The sequence below is a fragment of the Nicotiana tomentosiformis genome, chromosome 12 (genome assembly GCF_000390325.3).
Source record: "Nicotiana tomentosiformis chromosome 12, ASM39032v3, whole genome shotgun sequence".
In the NCBI taxonomy this organism is placed as follows: Eukaryota; Viridiplantae; Streptophyta; class Magnoliopsida; order Solanales; family Solanaceae; genus Nicotiana; species Nicotiana tomentosiformis.
Genome location: NC_090823.1, coordinates 124568303 through 124589734, shown reverse-complemented (window position 1 = coordinate 124589734; position 21432 = coordinate 124568303). Strand labels below are relative to the sequence as shown.

The window sequence follows — 21432 nt, the reverse complement described above, 5'->3', positions numbered from 1 at the left end:
TACATCCTCTACTTGTTATAAGGTTATTATATATTTCAACTAAAAGAATACATAAATAAATAAATAAATAAATAGGAAATTTATACTAAAATACTCAGATGATAGGGCATGAGCAATTGTATAAGTAATTGTTATAGTACATTTTGTCTTGAATGATTTACCACCAAGAGATATGACGGGAAGGGTGGAACACTTTCAACATTCACTAGGGTTTTTGAGTTCGAGCCTTGAAAATATCGAACTTTTTGGTAGGGATCATTTTATTCCGTTAATAGCCCTACTCACTATAAATTTATTAGTCGGATTAGTTAATTTCAGATATCAGATGATTAATCAAAAAATAATTATCTACATTCTTCTCTTTCAAGAGAAATTAGATAGAGAAGGATCAGCTATATATACATTACCCATTTAAGATTTTACTGAACTATAACACCATATATTAGCAAATATAAACGTATTCCCGAGATTAATACCTGAAAATAATCAAAGATTAGCTCAATACCAAAAAGTTAATCTACCTTCTATTATCATCTCATGACTAATAATGCTTCTACGTCGGTGGGATTGAAAGGTATCATTTCCAGTTTTTGTTTTTTCTAAATATTGCATGTCAACATCGTCTTCTTTTTTATTTTAGTTACACGCATACCAAAAAAAGAGGAGAAGTCTTCTGTGCGATGACTCGCCTGGCTCTAGGTGCAAGTTAGCAAGCGTGCGCCGAACTTGGGAAGAGAGCTCGCGTACCTTCACAGAAGGCATTAATGGCACGGGCAACATCCTCGCAAGCTCCGCGAGGTCAGAAAATAACATTAGGCTCCCAAATTGAGACAGTTGAGGCTCAACCTAATTCGAGATCCAATGAAACAGTAACTCATGAAATTAAAAAATCTCGAGCTCAAAAACTCTTAGCACAGAAACAATGAGTGAAGTTGTGAGTACATCAGTTCAATTTGACGAAGGAAGCAGTCGGAGAAAGTCATGGGCTGATGAAGTTAAGGAGGAAGAGAAATCGAAAGTAAAACCTACCATATGGGATAGCTTTGATATCTCAAAAATTTCAAATGCAAGATTCAAATTGGAATTCGTTCCACCAACGAAGCAATCTGAGAATTCAATTACTGCTATTGAATTGGATGATTTTGCATTTGAAATTGAGTACTGAAAGTCAGCGGTGGTCTGCTATATGCTAGGAGCACACCCTCCATTTGTTGTAATTAGAGGTTATATACAAAGATTATGGGCTAAGCACGGACTGAATAAGATATTAATGCTAAAGAATGGCATAATTCTGGTACGATTTGACAATGAAATGGGGAAGAATGAAGTGATCCAAGGGGGAATATATCAGTTTTACAAATAAGCCTTTTATTGTCAAAGAATGGTCTCCAGAGATGGAATTTACCAGAGAAGAACTCCTTTCAGTTCCAATTTGGGCGAAATTCCCTGGACTAGACTTCAAATACTGGAGTCCTAATGTCACGACCCCAAATTCCATCCGTATGATGTCGTGATGACACGTAGTCTCTAAGACTAGGTAAGCCTATCAATGCAGAATATAACTGAATATAAACTGAAATTTAATCCTTAACAGTCGAATAAATAAGAACTGCAATTTAACAATTTCAACTCTCAAAACCCGGTAGGAATAAGTCACAAGTTTCTAAGAATTTATCCTCAGTGTCTCTATACATCAGATTCTAAAGAAAATAAGGAAACAACATAATAAGGATAGAAGGGGACTTCGGGGTCTGCGGACGCTGGTAGATGTACCTTGAAGTCTCTGTGTACAGTCTAATTCATTGATGCCTGGTCTGATAGAAAGTACCTGGATCTGCAGAAAAAGATTTACAGAAGTGTAGTATGAGCACACCACAACGGTACCCAGTAAGTGCCAAGCCTAACCTCTGTAGAGTAGTGACGAGGTCAGGTCAGGGCCTTACTGGAAATAATAAAAGACAGGGCAAACAATTTAACAATATATTAATAATGACAATGAGGATGAATCAAGTAAGTAGTATATCACAATTTAACTACACGAATAAGGAAAACAATACCTCGCGGAAGAAAAAACAGAAATTTACAACTTTAAGGAAATTCACCAAAATAACCAAAGGCAATGCAGCCATAAAGAATTATCAACAAGGGCACTCCCGAGGTCCGCCTCGTAGTCCCAAATCATAAATAAATTCACGATATCTCATTTTCTTATATCACCGCGGGAGCCTTCACATTAAATTTTAAACAAAACATTTTTTTACGAAATAGCATCCCGCGTTTTAGCCACCCTTATCACACCGCATGGCTTCTAGTAGTTCCCCTACTAGCCACGCGTGTCAAGCCACCCTTATCTCACCGCATGCGTTTCAACACCCAGATCTTATACCACCGCATGCGTATCAATATCACAATATATCACAATTTGCACCTCAAATGCCCAAATATTTCAACTTGCCAAGAATTATCAACAACAAGAATAATTTCCACAATAAGGAGCCCACGGCTCAATCACAATGAGTGCAAAGTCTCACAAAATATTCAACAAAATAATATCCATTATTTTCATAATACGGAGCTTACGGCTCAATCACAATGAATACAAAAATCTTCACAAAATATTCAGCAAAAATAATATTTCACAATTTAACATCTTGGCTTAACATCAAATTTTTTAAATGTAAAATACTTCATTTTTAATAATATTTAACTTAAGAAATCCAACCTTCAAGTAGTGCACGAAACAAAGAAACAGAGTTTCAACTAAACAGGTAAAACAATTAGCAGGAATAGGTCAGACAAATTTAAAATACGAAAATATATTAATGATGATGAATATAACAGAATAAAATAATTTAATTAATATGCAACAATGCTCTACAAAATTTAAAGACATAATCTTCCACATTTAGCCAGTGTACACACTCGTCACCTCGTGTACACGACTTTCAACACCTCAACATTTTCATATTGATACCAATCCTAAGCGAAATTTCTCCCACACAAGGTTAGACAAGTCACTTACCTCAAACCACGCTTAATCAGTCAAGTAGCATGTCTTTTTCTCGATTTTTCGACTCTGATCGGCTCGAATCTAATCATAATTAATTCGATTCAATCAATACAAATTATAGGAATAAATTCCATAAGAAAATATAAATTTTCTAACAAAAATCTGAAATTTAACCCAAAAATCGTTCGTGGGGCCCGCGTCTCGGAATTCGACAAAACTCACAAAATCCTACAACTCATTTAATTATGAGTCCAACCATATTAGTTTCACTCAAGTCCGACTCCGAATCGACATCGAAATCTCAAAAATTCGTTTTATGAAATTTCTACAATCTTCCCCAAGTTTCCATCTCAAAACACTAATTAAATGATGAAAATAATGATATATTCGTGTATATTGACCAAATCCGAGTTAGAATCACTTACCCCAATATTTTTTCTTGAAAATCTCTCAAAAATCGCCTCTCCCCAAGTTCCAATTTGTCAAAAATAAAAAATGGGACGAAGCCCCCGTTTTATAACTTAAAGTTCTGTCCAAGCGCTGCCCTCAATTTCCGGACCTCGATTTCCAGCCTTCGATTTCTAACCTCGATTTCCTGCCCTCGATTTCCTAACCTCGATTTTCAGTCTTCGATTTTCAGCCTCGATTTTCCAGCCGATTTTTCCAGCCTCGATTTTCCAGCAGAAAAATTCTAGTAGCTGTTTAAATCCAAATTTTGATCCGCTAACCATCCGAAACTCACCTGAGGCCCTTGAGACCTCAACAAAATACACCAAAAAGTCCTAAAACATCATACGAACTTAGTTAAAACCTCAAATCATATAAAACAACGTTAAAACCACGAATCATACCCCAATTTAAGTTTAAGTAACTTAAGAATTTCCAACTCCTACATTCGATGTCGATACCTATCAAATCGAGTCTGATTGACCTCAAATTTTGACAACAAGTCATAAATGACATAAAGGAGCTATCAAAATTTTCAGAACTGGATTCCGACCCCGATATCAAAAAGTCAACTCCCCGGTCAAACTTCCCAAAAATTCAACTTTCGCCATTTCAAGCCAAATTCCACTACGGACTTCCAAAAAATTTTCCGGACACGATCCTAAGTCCAAAATCACCATACTGAGCTATTAGAATTATCAAAACTCTATTCTGGAGTTATTTACATATAAGTCGACATTCTGTCACTATTTTAACTTCAACTTTAAACCTTGGAACTAAGTATTCGAATTCACTCCTAAAACCTCACCGGCCCTAGACTAATCATCCCGGCAAGTCACATAACAACTGTGAAGCATAAATTGAGCAGTAAATGGGAGAATGGGGCTACAACTCTCAAAATGACTGGCCGGATCGTTACATCCTCCCCCTCTTAAACAAACGTTCGTCCTCGAACGGGTATAGAATTATACCTGGAGTGGTGAAAAGATGAGGATAGCAGCTACGCATATCATGCTCGGTCTCCCAAGTCGCCTCCTCAATCGGATGTCCCCTCTAATGTACTTTTACTGAAGCAATTCTCTTCGATCTCAACTTTCTAACATGTCTGTCCAAAATAGCCACTAGTTCCTCAACATAAGATAGATCCTTATCCAGCTGGACTAAGCTGAAGTCTAACACATGAGGCGGATCGCCGTGATACTTCCGGAGCATGAAAACATGGAACACTGGATGAACTGCAGTAAGATTAGGTGGTAGTGCAAGTTTGTAAGCTACCTCTCTAATTATTTCAAGAATCTCAAAAGGCCCAATATACCTAGGGCTCAACTTTTCCTTCTTTCCAAATCTCATAACACCCTTCATGGGTGAAACCCTGAGCAAGACCCGCTCACCAACCATGAATGCAAGTGGCAAACTCTGCAAGTGTAACGACCCGACCAGTCGTTTTAAAAGTTATAGGCCCATTCCCGTATTTACTACTCATTCTGTGCTTTATAACTATTATGTGACTTGACGGGGTAGTCGGTTCAGGTCCGGTGAGGTTTTGGAATGAATTCGAACACTTAGTTCCAAGGTTTAAAGCTTAAGTTCAAAAAATAATCGGATATCGACTTATGGGTAAACGACCCCGGAATAAAATTTTGATGTTTCCAACAGCTCCGTATAGTGATTTTGGACTTAGGAATGTGTACGGAATTTTATTTGGAAGCCCGTTTAAATTAGGCTTGAAATGGCTAAAATAGAAATTTAAGTTTGAAAGTTTGATCGGGGAGTTGACTTTTTGATATCATGGTCGGAATCATGTTCCGAAAATATTCATAGCTCTGTTATGTCATTTATGACTTGTGTGCAAAATTTGAGATCAATCGGACTTGATTTGATAGGTTTCGACATCGAATGTAGAAGTTGGAAATTCTTAAGTTCCTTAAGCTTGAATTGGGGTATGATTCGTGGTTTTAGCATCGTTTTATATCATTTGAGGTTTCAAATAAGTTTGTATGATATTTTAGCACTTGTTGGTTTATTTGGTTGAGGTCCCGGGGGCCTCGGGTGAGTTTCGGATGGTTAAAGTTGGACTTAAACAACTGCTGCAATTTTTCTGCTGGAAATTCGGGGGCAGAAATCGAAGCCATGATCGAGCCCATGGTCGAGGGCCAGGATCGAGGGCCATGATCGAAGCCATGATCAAGGGCCAGGATCGAGGCAGGATCGAGGGCAGCCTGGACAGAACTTTAAGTTATAAGCAGGGGACTTTGTCCCATTTTCTATTTTTGACAAATAGGAGCTTGGGGAGAGGCGATATTTGGGAGATTTTCAGAGAAAATATCGGGGTAAATGTTCTTAACTCAATTTTGGTTAGATTACTCGAATCCATGGTTGTTTTTATCATTTAATTGGTGAATTAAGTTGCAAAAGTTTGAAAACTCTCTTAGATAAATTTGAGGATTTGAGGGCCGAATTGTTATCGGAATTTAGTAATTTTGGTATTGTTAGACTCGTGGTTGAATGGGTGTTCATATTTCATAACTTTTGCCGGATTCCGAGACGTGGGCCCCACGGGCGATTTTTGAGTTAATTTCGGATTTTATTGAAAAATATAATATTTTCTTATGAAATTGATTCCTATAATTTTTGTTGACTGTATCGAATTATTTTGGCTAGATTCAAGCCATTCAGAGTTGGATAATCGAGAAAAAGGCCTACTAATGGATTAAATTGGAGCAAGTCAAGGTAAGTGACTTGTATAACCTTGTGTGGGGGGGAATTTTCCGTAGGATTGGTATTGATGTGAAAATTGTAATGTGTTGAAAGTCATGTACACGAGGTGACGAGTGTGTACACGGGCTAAATGTGGAAGATTATATTTTTAAATTGTGTAGATCACTGTTGCATATTAATTAAATTATTTTATCTGATTATATCCATCATCATTGATCTATTTTATATTCCTAAATTTGCCTGACATTTTTCTTAATAATTGTTTTTACCTGTTTAGTTAAAACTTTATTTTCTTTTATTCTGTGCATTATTTGAAGGTTGAATTTCCTTAAATTAACTATTATTAAAAATGAAGTATTTTACATTTAATAATTGGATGTTAAGTCAAGATGTTAAATTTGTGAAAATATTATTTCTGCTGAATATTTTGTGAAGACTTTTGTATTTACTGTGATTGAGCCGTGAGCTCGTTATTATAAAAAAATATTCTTATTCTGATTTACTTTGGCAAGTTGAAATATTTGGGCACTTGAGGTATAAATTATGATATATTGTGATATTGATATGCATGCGGTGGTATAAGGTCTGGGTGTTGAAATGCATGCGGTGAGATATTGGTGGCTTGAGACGCGTGGCTAGTAGGGGAACTACTAAAAGTCATGCAGTGTGATAAGGGTGACTAAAACGCGGGATGCTATTTCGGGAAAAATATTTTCTTTAAAATTAAATGTGAAGGCTCCCGCGGTGATATAAGAAAATGAGATATTGTTAATTTATTTATGATTTGGGACTATGAGGCGGTACCTCGGGAGTGCCCTCATTGATATATCTTTATGGCTGCATTGCCTTTGATTAATGTTGTGATTTTCTTAAAGTTATAAATTTCTGTTTTCCTGCCGCAAGGTATTACCTGCCCTTATTCTGTGAAATTTGATGGTGACATACTACTTACTTGATTCATTTCCATTGTTATTATATTGTTAAACATGTCACCATGTCTTTTATTATTCCAGTAGGGCCTGACCTGACCTCGTCACTACTCTACCGAGGTTAGGCTTGGCACTTACTGGGTACCATTGTGGTGTACTCATACTACGCTTCTGCACATCTTTTTGTGCAGACCCAGGTACTTCTTACCAGCCCAGATATCAGTGAGCCGTCGGTGTACGGAGACTTCGAGGTATATCTGCCAGCGTCCGCAGACTCCGGAGTCCCCTTCTATCTTATTATGTTATCTTCCTTATTTGCTTTAGACTCTCATATATAGAGACATAGAGAATAAATTCTTAGAAGTTTGTGACTTATTCCTACTGGATTTTTGGAGTTGAAATTGTTAAATTGCAGTTTTTATTTATTCGACTGTTAAGGATTAAATTTCAGTTTTGTATTTAGTTATATTCAGCATTGATAGGATTACCTAGTCTTAGAGACTAGGTGCCATCACAACATCCTACGGAGGGAATTTGGGGTCGTGACAAGTTGGTATCATAGCTCTAGGTTCATAGGTGTTATGAGTCACAAGCAGGTTTAGTAGAGTCTCGCGGATAGGTACGGAGAAATATTCACTTATCTTTGGGAGGCTATGGAGCTGTTAGGAAATATTCACTTCTTTGATTCCTTATCGTGCGCATTTGTTGACATCAAAATTTTAAACCATTGTCTTTCTATTCTCCCACAGATAGTGAGGACACGCACAAATCGATCCGATGATCAGACATCCGTGCCCCCTGTTGGAGACGCAAGAGGCTGGGCTCGGGGCAGAGGCCGAGGAAGACCACGTGGTGCAGCCAGAGCACCCGTACGAGCTGCTGCTGCAGAGGAACCACCAGTAGCTCCAGTTGGAGAACAAGCACCTGAGATGCCTGTTACCACTCCTGCACTTCAGGAGACTCTTGCCCAGCTTTTGAGCATGTTTGGCACTCTAGCTCAGGCAGGGTTAATTCCACTTGCTCCTGCCACATCTTAGGCCGGGGGAGGAGCACAGACTCCCGCCGCCCGTACCCCAGAGCCACGGGCCCAGGTTGACCATGCCCCAAAGGTTATACCAATGCAGCCAGTTGTCCCAGTTCGGCCCGAGGTTAGGGCAGCAGTTTCAGAGGGGGAGAAGCTCAGGCTCGAGAGGTACAAAAAGTACCACCCTCCCACATTCAGCGGTTTAGCTTCAGAGGATGCTCAAGGTGTTCTGGAGGAATGTCACTGTATCCTTCGTACTATAGGTATTGTGGATTCTAGTAGGGTTTCTTTCACGATATTTTAGCTTAGAGGAGCAGCCTACCAGTGGTGGCGGACATATGAGTTGGATAGTCCGGCTGAGGCAGCTTCACTCACTTGGACTCAATTTTCAGATATGTTCTTAAGGGAGTATGTTCCTTAAAGTCTTAGAGATACATGACGCGCAGAGTTTGAGCAACTGCGCCAGGGTTCTATGACCGTGTCGGAATATGCGGTTTGATTCAGTAATTTGGCTAGGCATGCACTAGCCATAGTTGCTACTGTTTGAGAGCGGGTTTGCCGATTTATTGAGGGGCTCCACCCTAGTATCAGATTCAGTATGGCCTGAGAACTAGAGATGGACATCACATACCAACAGGTGGTATCAATTGCTAAGAGATTAAAGGGTATGCAGACTAGGGAGAGAGAAAAGAGGAAGGCTAAGAGACCTCAAGATTCGTGCCCCCGCTGCAGCCCGTCATGGTAGAGGTGTAACGACCTGGCCAGTCGTTTTAAAAGTTATTGCCATATTCCCCTATTTACTGCTCATTCTATGCTTTCTAACTATTATGTGACTTGTCGGGGTAGTCGGTTCAGGTCCGGTGAGGTTTTGGAATGAATTGGAACACTTAGTTCCAAGGTTTAAAGCTTAAGGTCAAATAGTGACCGGATGTCGACTTATGTGTAAACGACCCCAGAATAGAATTTTGATGTTTCCAACAGCTCCGCATGGTGATTTTATACTTAGGAGCGTGTTCGAAATTTTATTTGAAAGCCCGTAATTAAATTAGGCTTGAAATGGCTAAAATAAGAATTTAAGTTTGAAAGTTTGACCGGGGAGTTGACTTTTTGATATCGGGGTTGGAATCTAGTTCCGAAAATTTTCATAGCTCTGTTATGTCATTTATGACTTGTATGTAAAATTTGAGATCAATTGGAGCAAGTCGAGGTAAGTGTCACGACCGAAATTTCCCACCGACGGGACCGTGATGGCGCCTAACATTTCACTTGCTAGGCAAGCCAACGTTAGAAAATCATTAAACCAATTCCTTATTTCCATTCAGTAAATAACAATAATTAACTAAGATGAAATATGATAAGTGCGGAATATTATAAAATTGTATTAATTACTACCACCCGAATCTGGAGTCATAATTCACGAGCATTCTAGAGTTTTCTACAAGTACTAGTCAGAAAGAAATATAACTGTCTGAATGAAAGAAACAGTAGGACAGAGAAGATAGACGGGGACTTCAAGGTCTATGAACGCCGACAGATCTACCTTGAGTCTCCGGACAGCGGACCAATAGCAAAAATCTCGATCAACCCGAGTCGGAACCAAAATCTGCATAGAAAGTGTAGAGTGCAGTATCAGTACAACCGACCCCATGTACTGGTAAGTGTCGAGCCTAACCTCGATGAAGTAGTGACGAGGCTAAGGCAAGGCACCTACAAATCAACCGGTACAGTTTAGCAGTGTATATACAAATAACAGAAATGAAGAACTAAACAGGAAATATCGGGAGGGGAACATGCTGAGGGGAATCCGAGATAAAGAAATACAACAGAATGATAACCAGAGCAGTCAACATACCATGAATCAACAGGAATAGTGAATACAGTAAAGGAAAAATACATGGCATCACCCTTCGGCATCACCCTTCGTGTAGAAATCAATATCCCTGTCGGGTGGCATCCCCGGCAGGTCTGCAGGAAACACATCTGGAAACTCGCGAACAACCGGCACTAAATCCACGGAAGGAACCTCCGCACTAGAATCGCGGACATAAGCCTAATAAGCTAGACACCCCTTCTCGACCATATGTCGAGCCTTCCCATAAGAGATAACCCTGCTGGTAGAATGGCCAAGAGTCCCTTCCCACTCTAATCGAGGCAATCCCTTCAAGGCTAAGGTCACTATCTTGGTGTGACAATCTAATATAGCATGATACGGTGATAGCCAATCCATACCTAGTATGACATCAAAATCAACCATATCGAGAAGTAGAAGGTCTACACGAGTCTCAAGACTCCCAATGGTGACCACACACGAACGATAAACACGATCTACAACAATAGCATCTCCCACTGGTGTGGACACATACACAGGAGCACTTAAAGAATCATGGGGCACAACCAAATAGGAAGCAAAATAGGATGACACACATGAGTAAGTATATCTCGGATCAAATAGAACTGAAGCATCTCTACTGCAAACTGAAATAGTACTTGTGATAACAGCGTCATATGACTCAGCCTCAGGCCTGGCTGGGAAAGCATAAAATCGGGGCTGGACACCACCACCCTGAACTACGTCCCTGGGACGGCCTCTAACTGGCTGGTCTCCACCTCTAACGGCCTGACCTCCACCTCTAACAGTCTGGCCTCTACCTCTGGCTGCCTGACCCCTGCCTCTAGCTGGCTGAGCAGGTGGTGCAGCAACTGGTTCCGGAACCATGGCACGAGAACTCTGATGTTGTGAGCTACCCGTTGCCCGAGGGAAAAATCTAGCAATGTGCCTAGCATCACCACAAGTATAACATAACCTTGGCTGCTGTGGTTGCTGACCCTGAAACTGAACCTGTCAACCTGAATAACCTCCCTGATAACTCTGGAGTAGAGGTGCACTAATAGGAGCTGGTGGTGTACTGTAGGCTAGCTGGTCGGAATAATGCATCTCAGGGCCACGACCACCTGAGGCACCGTGGGATGCCTGGAGCGCTGAATGAAACGGCCTGGGAAGATGGCCTCTACCAAAAGTACTCCTGCCTCTAGATGAGGCACCGTTGAACTCACCGAAATGAAAAGGTCTCTTGTTAGACCCCTGACCTCCCTGAGTAAGAACCATCTCGACTCGTCTGGCGACATTAGCAGCCGCCTAAAAAGAAATCACACTCCCAGTCTCCTTAGCCATCTGCAATCTGATAGGCTGAGCAAGTCCATTAATAAACCTCCTCACCCTCTCTCTCTAGGTGGGAAGCAGAAGAATAGCATGACGGGCCAAATCCACAAAACGGGTCTCATACTGGGTAACAGTCATACTGCCCTGCTGGAGACGCTCAAATAGACGGCGACGCTCTTCTCTCAATATGACAGGCAGAAAATTCTTTATGAAGAGCTGAGAGAACTGGTCCCAAGTAAAAGCAGGCGACCCAGTTGGTCTGGTCAACAAGTAATCTCTCCACCATTTCTTGGCAGAACCAGTCATCTGAAATGCAGCAAAATAGACCCCATTGGTATCCACTATACCCATGTTTCGTAGGACCTCGTGACAACTGTCAAGATATTCCTTGGGTTCCTCTGAAGGAGCACCACTGAAGTGAACAGGAAAGAGCTTGGTAAACCTGTCCAATCTCCATAAAGTCTCAGAAGACGTAGCTGGCCCATCTCCGACCTGTGTCGCAATAACTGACTGAACTAATCCGACTGGTTGAGCTGCTGGAGCCTGATACTGGGGAGATATCTCTCCGGAGTGGGAGTTGTGGGAGTCTGGGCTCCTCCTCTAGCCTAAGAGACTACTGGTGCCATGGGAAATGCGCCAGTCTGGGCCACACTCTCCATAAGGCCCACCAAATGGACCAAAGCATCATGAAGTACTGGGGTAGCAATGAACCCCTCCGGAACCTGAGATGGTCCGGCAGGAACAGTCTGGGCTGGAACCTCCTCGTCAAGCTCTATCTAAGGCTCCTCTGTTGGGGCTGCTGCTCGGGCTCTAAGCTGAGCCCTGCCCCTGCCTCAGCCTCTGGCACGACCTCGGCTAGGGGTGTTCAAAGCCTAACCGAAACCGAAAACCGGACCGCAAAAGTGGCTTAATGGCTTATTGGTATTGGGTTAACGGTTTAACGAACGGGGAACGAATTGAAATTTTTTTATTAACGACTTATCGGTTTGGGGGCGGATTATTCAATTTTCTTAACGGATAGCCCATTAACCCGTTAAGAATATATATATATATATATATATATATATATATATATATATATATATTATATTTATTTTTATCCATATTACTACTATATTTATTTTTTATCTTTTTAGTTTGAGTGGGTCAGTGGGACACCTAGCTTTCCCTTTATCTTTATTTTCTCATTTCCCATTCTCCTAAATCCTAATCCCTTCCCCACTTGATTAATATTTACAATAGTCCCCTTTAGAAACCCTAGCATCTAAACCAGCAGCCAGCTCTCTAGCCCCTCTCGCCTCTCCCTCTAGCAAGAAATTCTCAAACAACCATGCACAGTCGCACACACGCATAGCCAGCAGAACAAGGAAGAAGGAAAGAGGAAGTCAAAAATAATATGGCCATGCTTTGCAAGTTAAAAATTCATAATCAATTCTAATCATACTTTTCTTCACTTCAATTGAAAATCAGGTTGATATTCAGTTAAAGAATGTTATAACACAAACCTGGATAATATTTGAGTTGATAAATATTTGGTTGATATTCAGTTAAAGAATGAAGTTTTTCTATATGAGTTGATAAATAGGGATAGCTTTTCCATTACTTATTAGCATAATCTTTAATTGAATTTCCTCAAACTAACTATTGTTTAACTGTGCTGAAGTATGTTAAGTTTCAATCAACTGAAACTAAACTGATAACCGCCCGATAATAGCTAAACCGATACCAATCCGCCCGATATCTTATCGGGTGGCTAGCGGATTAATACATTTAAAAGCCGATAACCGATAAGCCAAACCGTTAAGTGTAAATAACTGCCCGATAAGCAGCCCTAGCCTCATCCTCGACCTCTGCCCCACGTAGGAGCTGCCACTGGAGGCTCTGGCTGCTGCTCAGCTGAGGAAGCGGTATGTGCTCTCACCATCTGCGATAGAATAAGAGTAGAAGAGTTCAATCAGTATTTGAGAAAGCAAAATCGCACGACAGAGAAGAATAGAAGTGAAACTTGTTCCTAAACTTCATAGCCTCTGGAAGATAAGCACAGACGTCTCTGTACTGATCCTCCAGACTAGACTAAGCTTGCTCGTGAATCGTGAGACCTAGGCAACCTAGTGCTCTGATACCAACTTGCCACGACCCAGAATTTTCAATCGACGGGACCGTGATGGCGCCAAACATTTCACTTTCTAGGCAAGCCAACGTTAGAAAATCATTAAACCAATTCCTTATTTCTATTTAGTAAATAGCAATAATTAACTAAGATGAAATATGATAAGTGTGGAATATTATAAAACTATATTAATTACTACCACCCAGATCTGGAGTCATAATTCACGAGCATTCTAGAGTTTTCTACAAGTAATAGTCTGAAAGAAATACAACTGTCTGAATGAAAGAAACAGTAGGACAGAGAAGATAGACGGGGACTTCAAGGTCTGTGAACGCCGACAAATCTACCTTGAGTCTCCGGACAGTGGACCAATAGCAAAAATCTCGATCAACCCGAGTCGGTACCAAAATCTGCATAGAAAGTGCATAGTGCATTATCAGTACAACTGACCCCATGTACTAGTAAGTGTCGAGCCTAACCTCGACGAAGTAGTGACGAGGCTAAGGCAAGGCACTTACAAATCAACCTGTACAATTTAACAGTGTATATACAAATAACAGAAATGAAGAACTAAACAGGAAATGTCGGGAGGGGAATATGTTGAGGGGAATACGAGATAAAGAAATACAACAGAATGATAACCTGAGCAATTAACATACCATGAATCAACATGAATAGTGAATACTGTAAAGGAAAAATGCACGGCATCACTCTTCGTGCTTTTACTCTCAATCTCACCATAAAATCAATAGAAACGGCACGACATTACCCTTCGTGCATTAACTCTCATATCATGGCACGGCATAACCCTTCGTGCATTAACACTCACAATATGGCACGGCATCACCCTTCGTGCATTAACACTCACAATATGGCACGACATCACCCTTTGTGCATTATCACTCACAATATGGCACGGCATCACCCTTCGTGCATTAACACTTACAATATGGCACGGCATCATCCTTCGTGCATTAACACTCACATCACCCTTTGTGCATTAACACTCTCCCTTGCCATAATGCAATGCATAAATAACAACAGGGAGAGAGAATAACAAGTACAAACCTTACTTCAACATTTGGTTCCATAATATCAATCTTAACTTTGAAATAAAAACTCAATTATCACCAGAAAATCCGTAAACGTGATAAGAACGATAAATTGAACAACACTAGTATAACACGTAGCAATTAGGCATAGGAAAGAGAAAATATAAGAAAAATAGAGAAACATGAAAAACAGGTAAATTGGCGGCGCATAAGTACTCGTCACCTCACATATACGCCTCTCACATGAATTTCACTTAGCAAGTAATCTAAGGTTCCTAAATCCCTCAAGTCAGGGTTAGACACAACATTTACCTTGTTCCGAAGGCCACTCAATTCTCAATCACAACCTTTTCTTTAGAATTCACCTCCAAACCACCTGTATCTATTTTAAATGGCTCAATAATATCAAATATTGCTAAAAAAAATTAATTATATTGCATAAATTAAATTTCTCAAATTTCCAAAATCCCTAGTTTTCTACCCTAACCCTTAATTCTACCATGAAAACTCTAGATTTTAGGTTGATAATTCAAGAAATGTAATGGGTAATTGAAAGGAAATGATTTAAAATCACTTACCAACACTTTGGGGAAGAAAATGACTCTTACAAAAATCCTCTACCCGTTTGGTTCTTGAAAAATGTTGAAGAAATGGCTTAAACCCGTGTTTGATTCTGTTTTATGCACTGGGCGACAGTGTGCATCGCGTTCGCGAGGCCACTGTCGCGTTCGCGAAGGGTACTGGTTGCCAAGCCTTCGCGTTCGCGAGACCCCGCTCGCGTTCGCGATGGTTACTCCCCCTGGCCTTCGCGTTCGTGAGACATTGCTCGTGTTCGCGATGAAGGAACTATCGACTCTTCCCCAGGTGTGCCTAACACTACGCGTTCGCAAGGAGCTGGTCGCGTTCGCGAAGGGTAACGCCCCCATCGCTTCACGTTCGCGACCAAGCTTTCTCGTTCGCGAAAAAGAAAATTCCAGCTGCCCAGTTTACTCTTCGCGTTCGCGAGAGTACCTTCGCGAACGCGAAGAAGGACTTGCCAGAACACCTGCTGCAGCAAAATACCAGATTTTCTAAGTCCAAAACATCCCGTGGCCTATCCGAAACTCACCCGAGCCCTCGGGGCTCCAAACCAAACATGCACACAAGTCTAAAAACATCATACGAACTTGCTCGCGCGATCAAATCGCCAAAATAACACCTAGAACTACGAATTTAGCACCAAATCGAATAAAATTCTCAAGAACACTTTAAAATTCATATCTTCTCAACTGGACGTACGAATCACGTCAAATCAACTATGTTTCTCACCAAATTTCACAGACAAGTCTTAAATTTCATAATAAACCTGTACCGGGTTTCGGAACCAAAACACGGACCTGGTACTCACAATGCCAAACATCAATCAATTCTTAGAAATAATTAATTTTAAGACTTTTAATTTTTATCAAAAATTCATAACTTGAGCTAGGGACCTCTGAATTCGATTCCGGGCATATGCCCAGGTCCCATAATTCGGTACGGACCCACAAGGACCGTCAAAATACGGATCCGGGCAAGTTTACCAAAAATATTGACCGAAATCAACTCAAATCAACTTTTAAGGCAAAAAATCTTATTTTCATCAATTTTCAACATAAAAGCCTTCCGGAAACATGCCCGGACTGCGCACGCAAATCGAAGAGGGTAAAAATGAGATTTTTAAGGCTTAAGAGCACAGATTTGAGTTTTAAAACATAAGATCACCTTTTGGGTCATCATAGTAAGTGACTTGTCTAAACTTGTGTGTGGGAAATGTCCCTAGAATTGGTATTGATGTGAAAATTGTAGTGTGTTGAAAGTCTTGTACACGAGGTGACGAGTGTTTACACGGGCTAAATATGAAAGATTATATTTTTAAATTGTGTAGATCACTGTTTCATATTACTTAAATTATTTTATCCGATTATATTCATCATCATTGATCTATTTTATATTCCTAAATTTTTCTGACACTTTTCCTACTAATTGTTTTTACCTGTTTAGTTGAAACTTTGTTTTCTTTTATTCTGTGCATTATTTGAAGGTTGAATTTCCTTAAATTAACTATTATTCAAAATGAAGTATTTTACATCTAATAATTGGATGTTAAGTCAAGATGGTAAATTTGTTAAAATATTATTTCTGCTGAATATTTTGTGAAGACTTTTGTATTTACTATGATTGAGCCGTGAGCTCCTTATTGTGGAAAAATATTCTAATTTTGATTTACTTTGGCAAGTTAAAATATTTGGGCACTTGAGGTATAAATTGAGATATATTGTGATATTGATACGCATGCGGTGGTATAAGGTCTAGGTGTTGAAATGCATGCGGTGAGATATGAGTGGCTTGATACGCGTGGCTAGTAGGAAAACTACTAGAAGTCATGCAGTGTGATAAAAGTGGCTAAAACGCGGGATGCTATTTTGGGAAAAATATTTTCTTTAAAATTAAATGTGAAGGCTCCCGCGGTGATATAAGGAAATGAGATATTGTGAATTTATTTATGATTTGGGACTATGAGGCGGTACCTCAGGAGTTCCCTCGTTGATATATCTTTATGGCTGCATTGACTTTGATTAATGTCGTGATTTTCTTAAAGTTGTAAGTTTCTGTTTTCCTGCTGCAAGGTATTACTTGCCCTTATTCTGTGAAATTTGATGGTGACATACTACTTACTTGATTCATTTTCATTGTTATTTATTGTTATTATATTGTTAAACATGTCACCATGTCTTTTATTATGCCAATAGTGCCTGGCCTGACCTCGTCGCTACTCTACCGAGGTTAGGCTTGACATTTACTGGGTACCGCTGTGGTATACTCATACTATGCTTCTGCACATCTTTTTGTGCAGACCCAGGTACTTCTTACCAGCCTAGATATCAGTTAGCCACCGGTGTACGGAGACTTCGAGCTATATTTTTGCCAGCGTCCGCAGACTCTGGAGTCCCCTTCTATCTTATTATGTTGTCTTCCTTATTTGCTTTAGACTCTCATGTATAAAGACATAGAGAATAAATTCTTAGAAGCTTGTGACTTATTCCTACCAGGTTTTGGGAGTTGAAATTGTTAAATTGTAGCTTTTATTTATTCGACTTTTAAGGATTAAATTTTAGTTTTGTATTCAATTATATTCCGCATTGATAGGCTTTCCTAGTCTTAGAGACTAGGTGCCATCATGACATCCTACGGAGGGAGTTTAGGGTCGTGACAAGTTAGTATCAGAGCTCTAGGTTCATAGGTGTTATGAGTCACAAGCAGATTTAGTAGACTCTCGCGGATCGGTACGGAGACGTCTGTACTTATCTTCGGGAGGATATGGAACTGCTAGGAAATATTCACTTCTTTGATTCCTTATCATGCACATTTGTTGACATCAAAATTTTAAACCATTGTCTTTCTATTCTCACACAGATGGTGAGGACACGCACAATTGGATCCGATGATGAGACACCCGTGCCCCCTGTTGGAGTCGCAAGAGGCCGGGGTCGGGGAAGAGGCCGAGCCAGAGGCCGAGGAAGATCATGCGGTGCAGCCAGAGTACCCGCACGAGCTGCTACAGAGGAACCACCAGTAGCTCCAGTTGGAGAACATGCACCTGAAACGCCTGTTACCACTCCTGCACTTTAGGAGACTCTTGCCCAGTTTTTGAGCATGTTTGGAACTCTAGCTCAAGAAGGGTTAATTCCACATGCTCCTGCCACATCTGAGGCCGGGGGACGAGAACAGACTCCCGCCGCCCGTACCCCATAGCCACAGGCCCAGGTTGACCATGCCCCAGAGGTTATACCAGTGCAACCAGTTGTTCTAGTTCGGTCCGAGGTTAGGGTAGCAGTTTCATAGGGGGAGCATCTCAGGCTCGAGAGGTACAGGAAGTACCACCCTCCCACATTCAGCGGTTTAGCTTCAGAGGATGCTCAGGACTTTTTGGAGGAATGTCACCGTATCCTCCGTACTGTGGGTATTGTGGATTCCAGTGGGGTTTCTTTCACCGCATTTCATCTTAGAGGAGTGGCCTACCAGTGGTGGCGGGCATATGAGTTGTATAGTCCGGCTGAGGTAGCTTCACTCACTTGGACTCAATTTTCAGATATGTTCTTGAGGGAGTATGTTCCTCATAGCCTTAGAGATGCATGGCATGTAGAGTTTGAGCAGTTGCGCCAGGGTTCTATGACAATGTCAGAATATGCGGTTCGATTGAGTGATTTGGCTAGGCATGCACCAGCCTTAGTTGCTACTGTTTGAGAGCGGGTTCACCGATTTATTGAGGGGCTCCACTCTAGTATCAGATTTAGTATGGCCCGAGAAAAGGAGATGGACATCACATACCAACAGGTGGTGTCAATTTCCAGGAGGTTGGAGAGTATGCGGACTCGGGAGAGAGAAGAGAGGGAGGCTAAGAGACCCCGAGATTCTGGCACATATAATAATTCTCGTGCCCCAGTTGCAGCCCGTCATGGTAGAGGTTATGTGAGCCTTACTATTCATTCAGTACTTCCAACTTCCAGTGGTATTCCGGCTACTCCCACACCTCAGGTTCCATATTATGCACTGCCAGTGTCTTCTATACCTCCTGTACGGGGTACCTTCAGCGGGCAGTCTAGTCGATCAGGCCCGAGCCAGTCCTAGATGCCACGTCCTCCGAGGGCTTGTTTAAATGTGGTGACACTCATCATGTAATGAGGGATTGCCCCAGACTTAGGAAGGGTGCACCTCCACGGATTTCTCAGGCCCCACCCATTCCACAGGGCCCTTAGGCTTCTAAGGCCATGATCACTGCACCAGTTGCTACTCCACCTGCACAGCGAGCTAGAGGTGGAGGTCGGACATGTAGAGATCGCCCTAGAGAGGGAGGCTAGGCCATATATTATTCCCTTCCTACTATAACAGAGGCCGTTGCATCTGATTCTGTTATCACAAGTATTATTTCGGTCTGTCATAGAGATGCATCAGTCTTATTTGATCCAGGCTCCACTTATTCTTATGTGTCATCTTATTTTTTCCCGTATTTGGGCGTATCCCGTGATTCTTTGAGTTCTTCTGTTTATGTATCTACACCCGTGGGTGAATCTATTATTGTTGACCACGCGTATCGGTCATGTATGATTGTTATCAGTGGTTTTGAGACCAGAGCTGATTTATTATTGCTCAGTATGGTGGATTTCAATATTATTTTGGGCATGGACTGGTTGTCGCTCTATCACGCTATCCTTGACTATTACGCCAAGACGGTGACGTTGGCTATGCCAGGTCTACCGCGGCTATAGTGGAGAGGTACCTTGGATCATGTTCCTAGCAGAGTTATTTCATTTCTTAAAGCTCAACGAATGGTTGAGAAGGGATGTGATGCGTATCTAGCCTATGTGAGAGATATTAGTTTTGATACTCCTACCGTGGAGTCAGTTCCTCTAGTAAGGAATTTTTCTGATGTATTTCCAGTGGATCCTCCAGGTATGCCACCCGACATGGATATTGATTTGGCATTTTCACCATATCGTATGGCCCCAGCAGAGTTGAAAGAATTAAAAGAACAGTTACAGCAGTTGCTTGATAAGGGTTTCATTCGGCCCAGTGTATCGCCTTGGGGTGCTCCTGTCTTATTTATGAAGAAGAATGATGGTTCTATGCGGATGTGTATTGATTACCGCCAGTTGAACAAGGTTACAGTGAAGAAAAGATATCCATTGCCACGTATTGATGACCTATTTGATCAGCTTCAGGGTGCCAGGGTATTCTCTAAAATTGACTTGCGTTCAGGCTATTATCAGTTGAAGATTCGGGAATCCGATATCCTGAAAACTGCTTTTAGGACTCGGTATGGTCATTATGAGTTCCTTGTAATATCATTTGGGCTAACCAATGCCTCAGCATCATTTATGCACTTAATGAATAGTGTATTTCATCCCTATCTTGATTCTTTTATCATTGTGTTTATTGACGACATTCTAGTGTATTCCCGGAGTTAGGAACATCATGAGCAGCACCTGAGGACTGTGTTTCAGACTTTGAGAGAAAAGAAGTTATATGCAAAATTTTCAAAGTGTGAATTCTGGCTTGATTCAGTGGGATTTTTGGGTCATATAGTTTCGTGCGAAGGAATCAAGGTAGATCCAAAGAAGATTGAAGCAGTGCAGAGTTGGTCCAGACCATTTTCAGCTATTGAGATCCAGAGTTTTCTTGGTTTGGTGGGGTATTATCGCCGATTTGTAGAGGGTTTCTCTTCTATTGTTACACCTATGACAAAATTGACCCAGAAGAGTGCTCCATTCAGGTGGACCAAGGAATGTGAGAAGAGCTTCCAAAACTCAAGACAGCTTTGACTACATCCCCGGTATTGGTATTACCTACAAGTTCAGGGTCTTATACTGTGTATTGCGATGCGTCGCGTATTGGTCTTGGTGCAGTGTTGATGCAAGACGGTAGGGTGATTGCCTACGCGTCTAGACAGTTAAAGGTACATGAGAAGAATTATCCGGTCCACGACCTTGAGTTAGCAGTTATTGTTCATGCCTTGAAAATTTGGCGGCATTATTTGTACGGTGTCCATTGTGAGGTCTACACCGATCACCGGAGTCTACAACATCTGTTTAAACAGAAGGATCTTAATTTGCTGCAGCGGATATGGTTGGAGTTTCTTAAGTATTATGATATCACCATTCTCTATCATCCCGGGAAGGCCAATATAGTGGCCGATGCCTTGAGTCATAAGGTAGAGAGTTTGGGCATCTTAGCATATTTACCGGTAGCAGAGAGGCCTTTAGCCTTGGATGTCCAGGCCTTGGCCAACCAATTTGTTAGATTGGATATTTTCGAGCCGAGCCGAGTTTTGGCTTGTGTGATTTCTCAGTCTTCTCTTTATGATTGTATCAGGGAGTGTCAGTATGATGACCCCCATCTGCTTGTCCTTAAGGATACAGTTCAGCACGGTGATACCAAGAAAGTCACTATTGGAGATGACGGT

General features: G+C 41.1%; 1 long non-coding RNA gene across 1 annotated transcript; it reads left to right on the top strand.

Moving 5' to 3' along the window:
* Window positions 1-387: 387 nt before the first annotated feature.
* Window positions 388-1429, top strand: LOC117276015 (uncharacterized). Its single transcript, XR_004506239.2, has 2 exons — window positions 388-574; window positions 641-1429. It is a non-coding gene; the product is annotated as an uncharacterized lncRNA (long non-coding RNA).
* Window positions 1430-21432: the final 20003 nt, after the last annotated feature.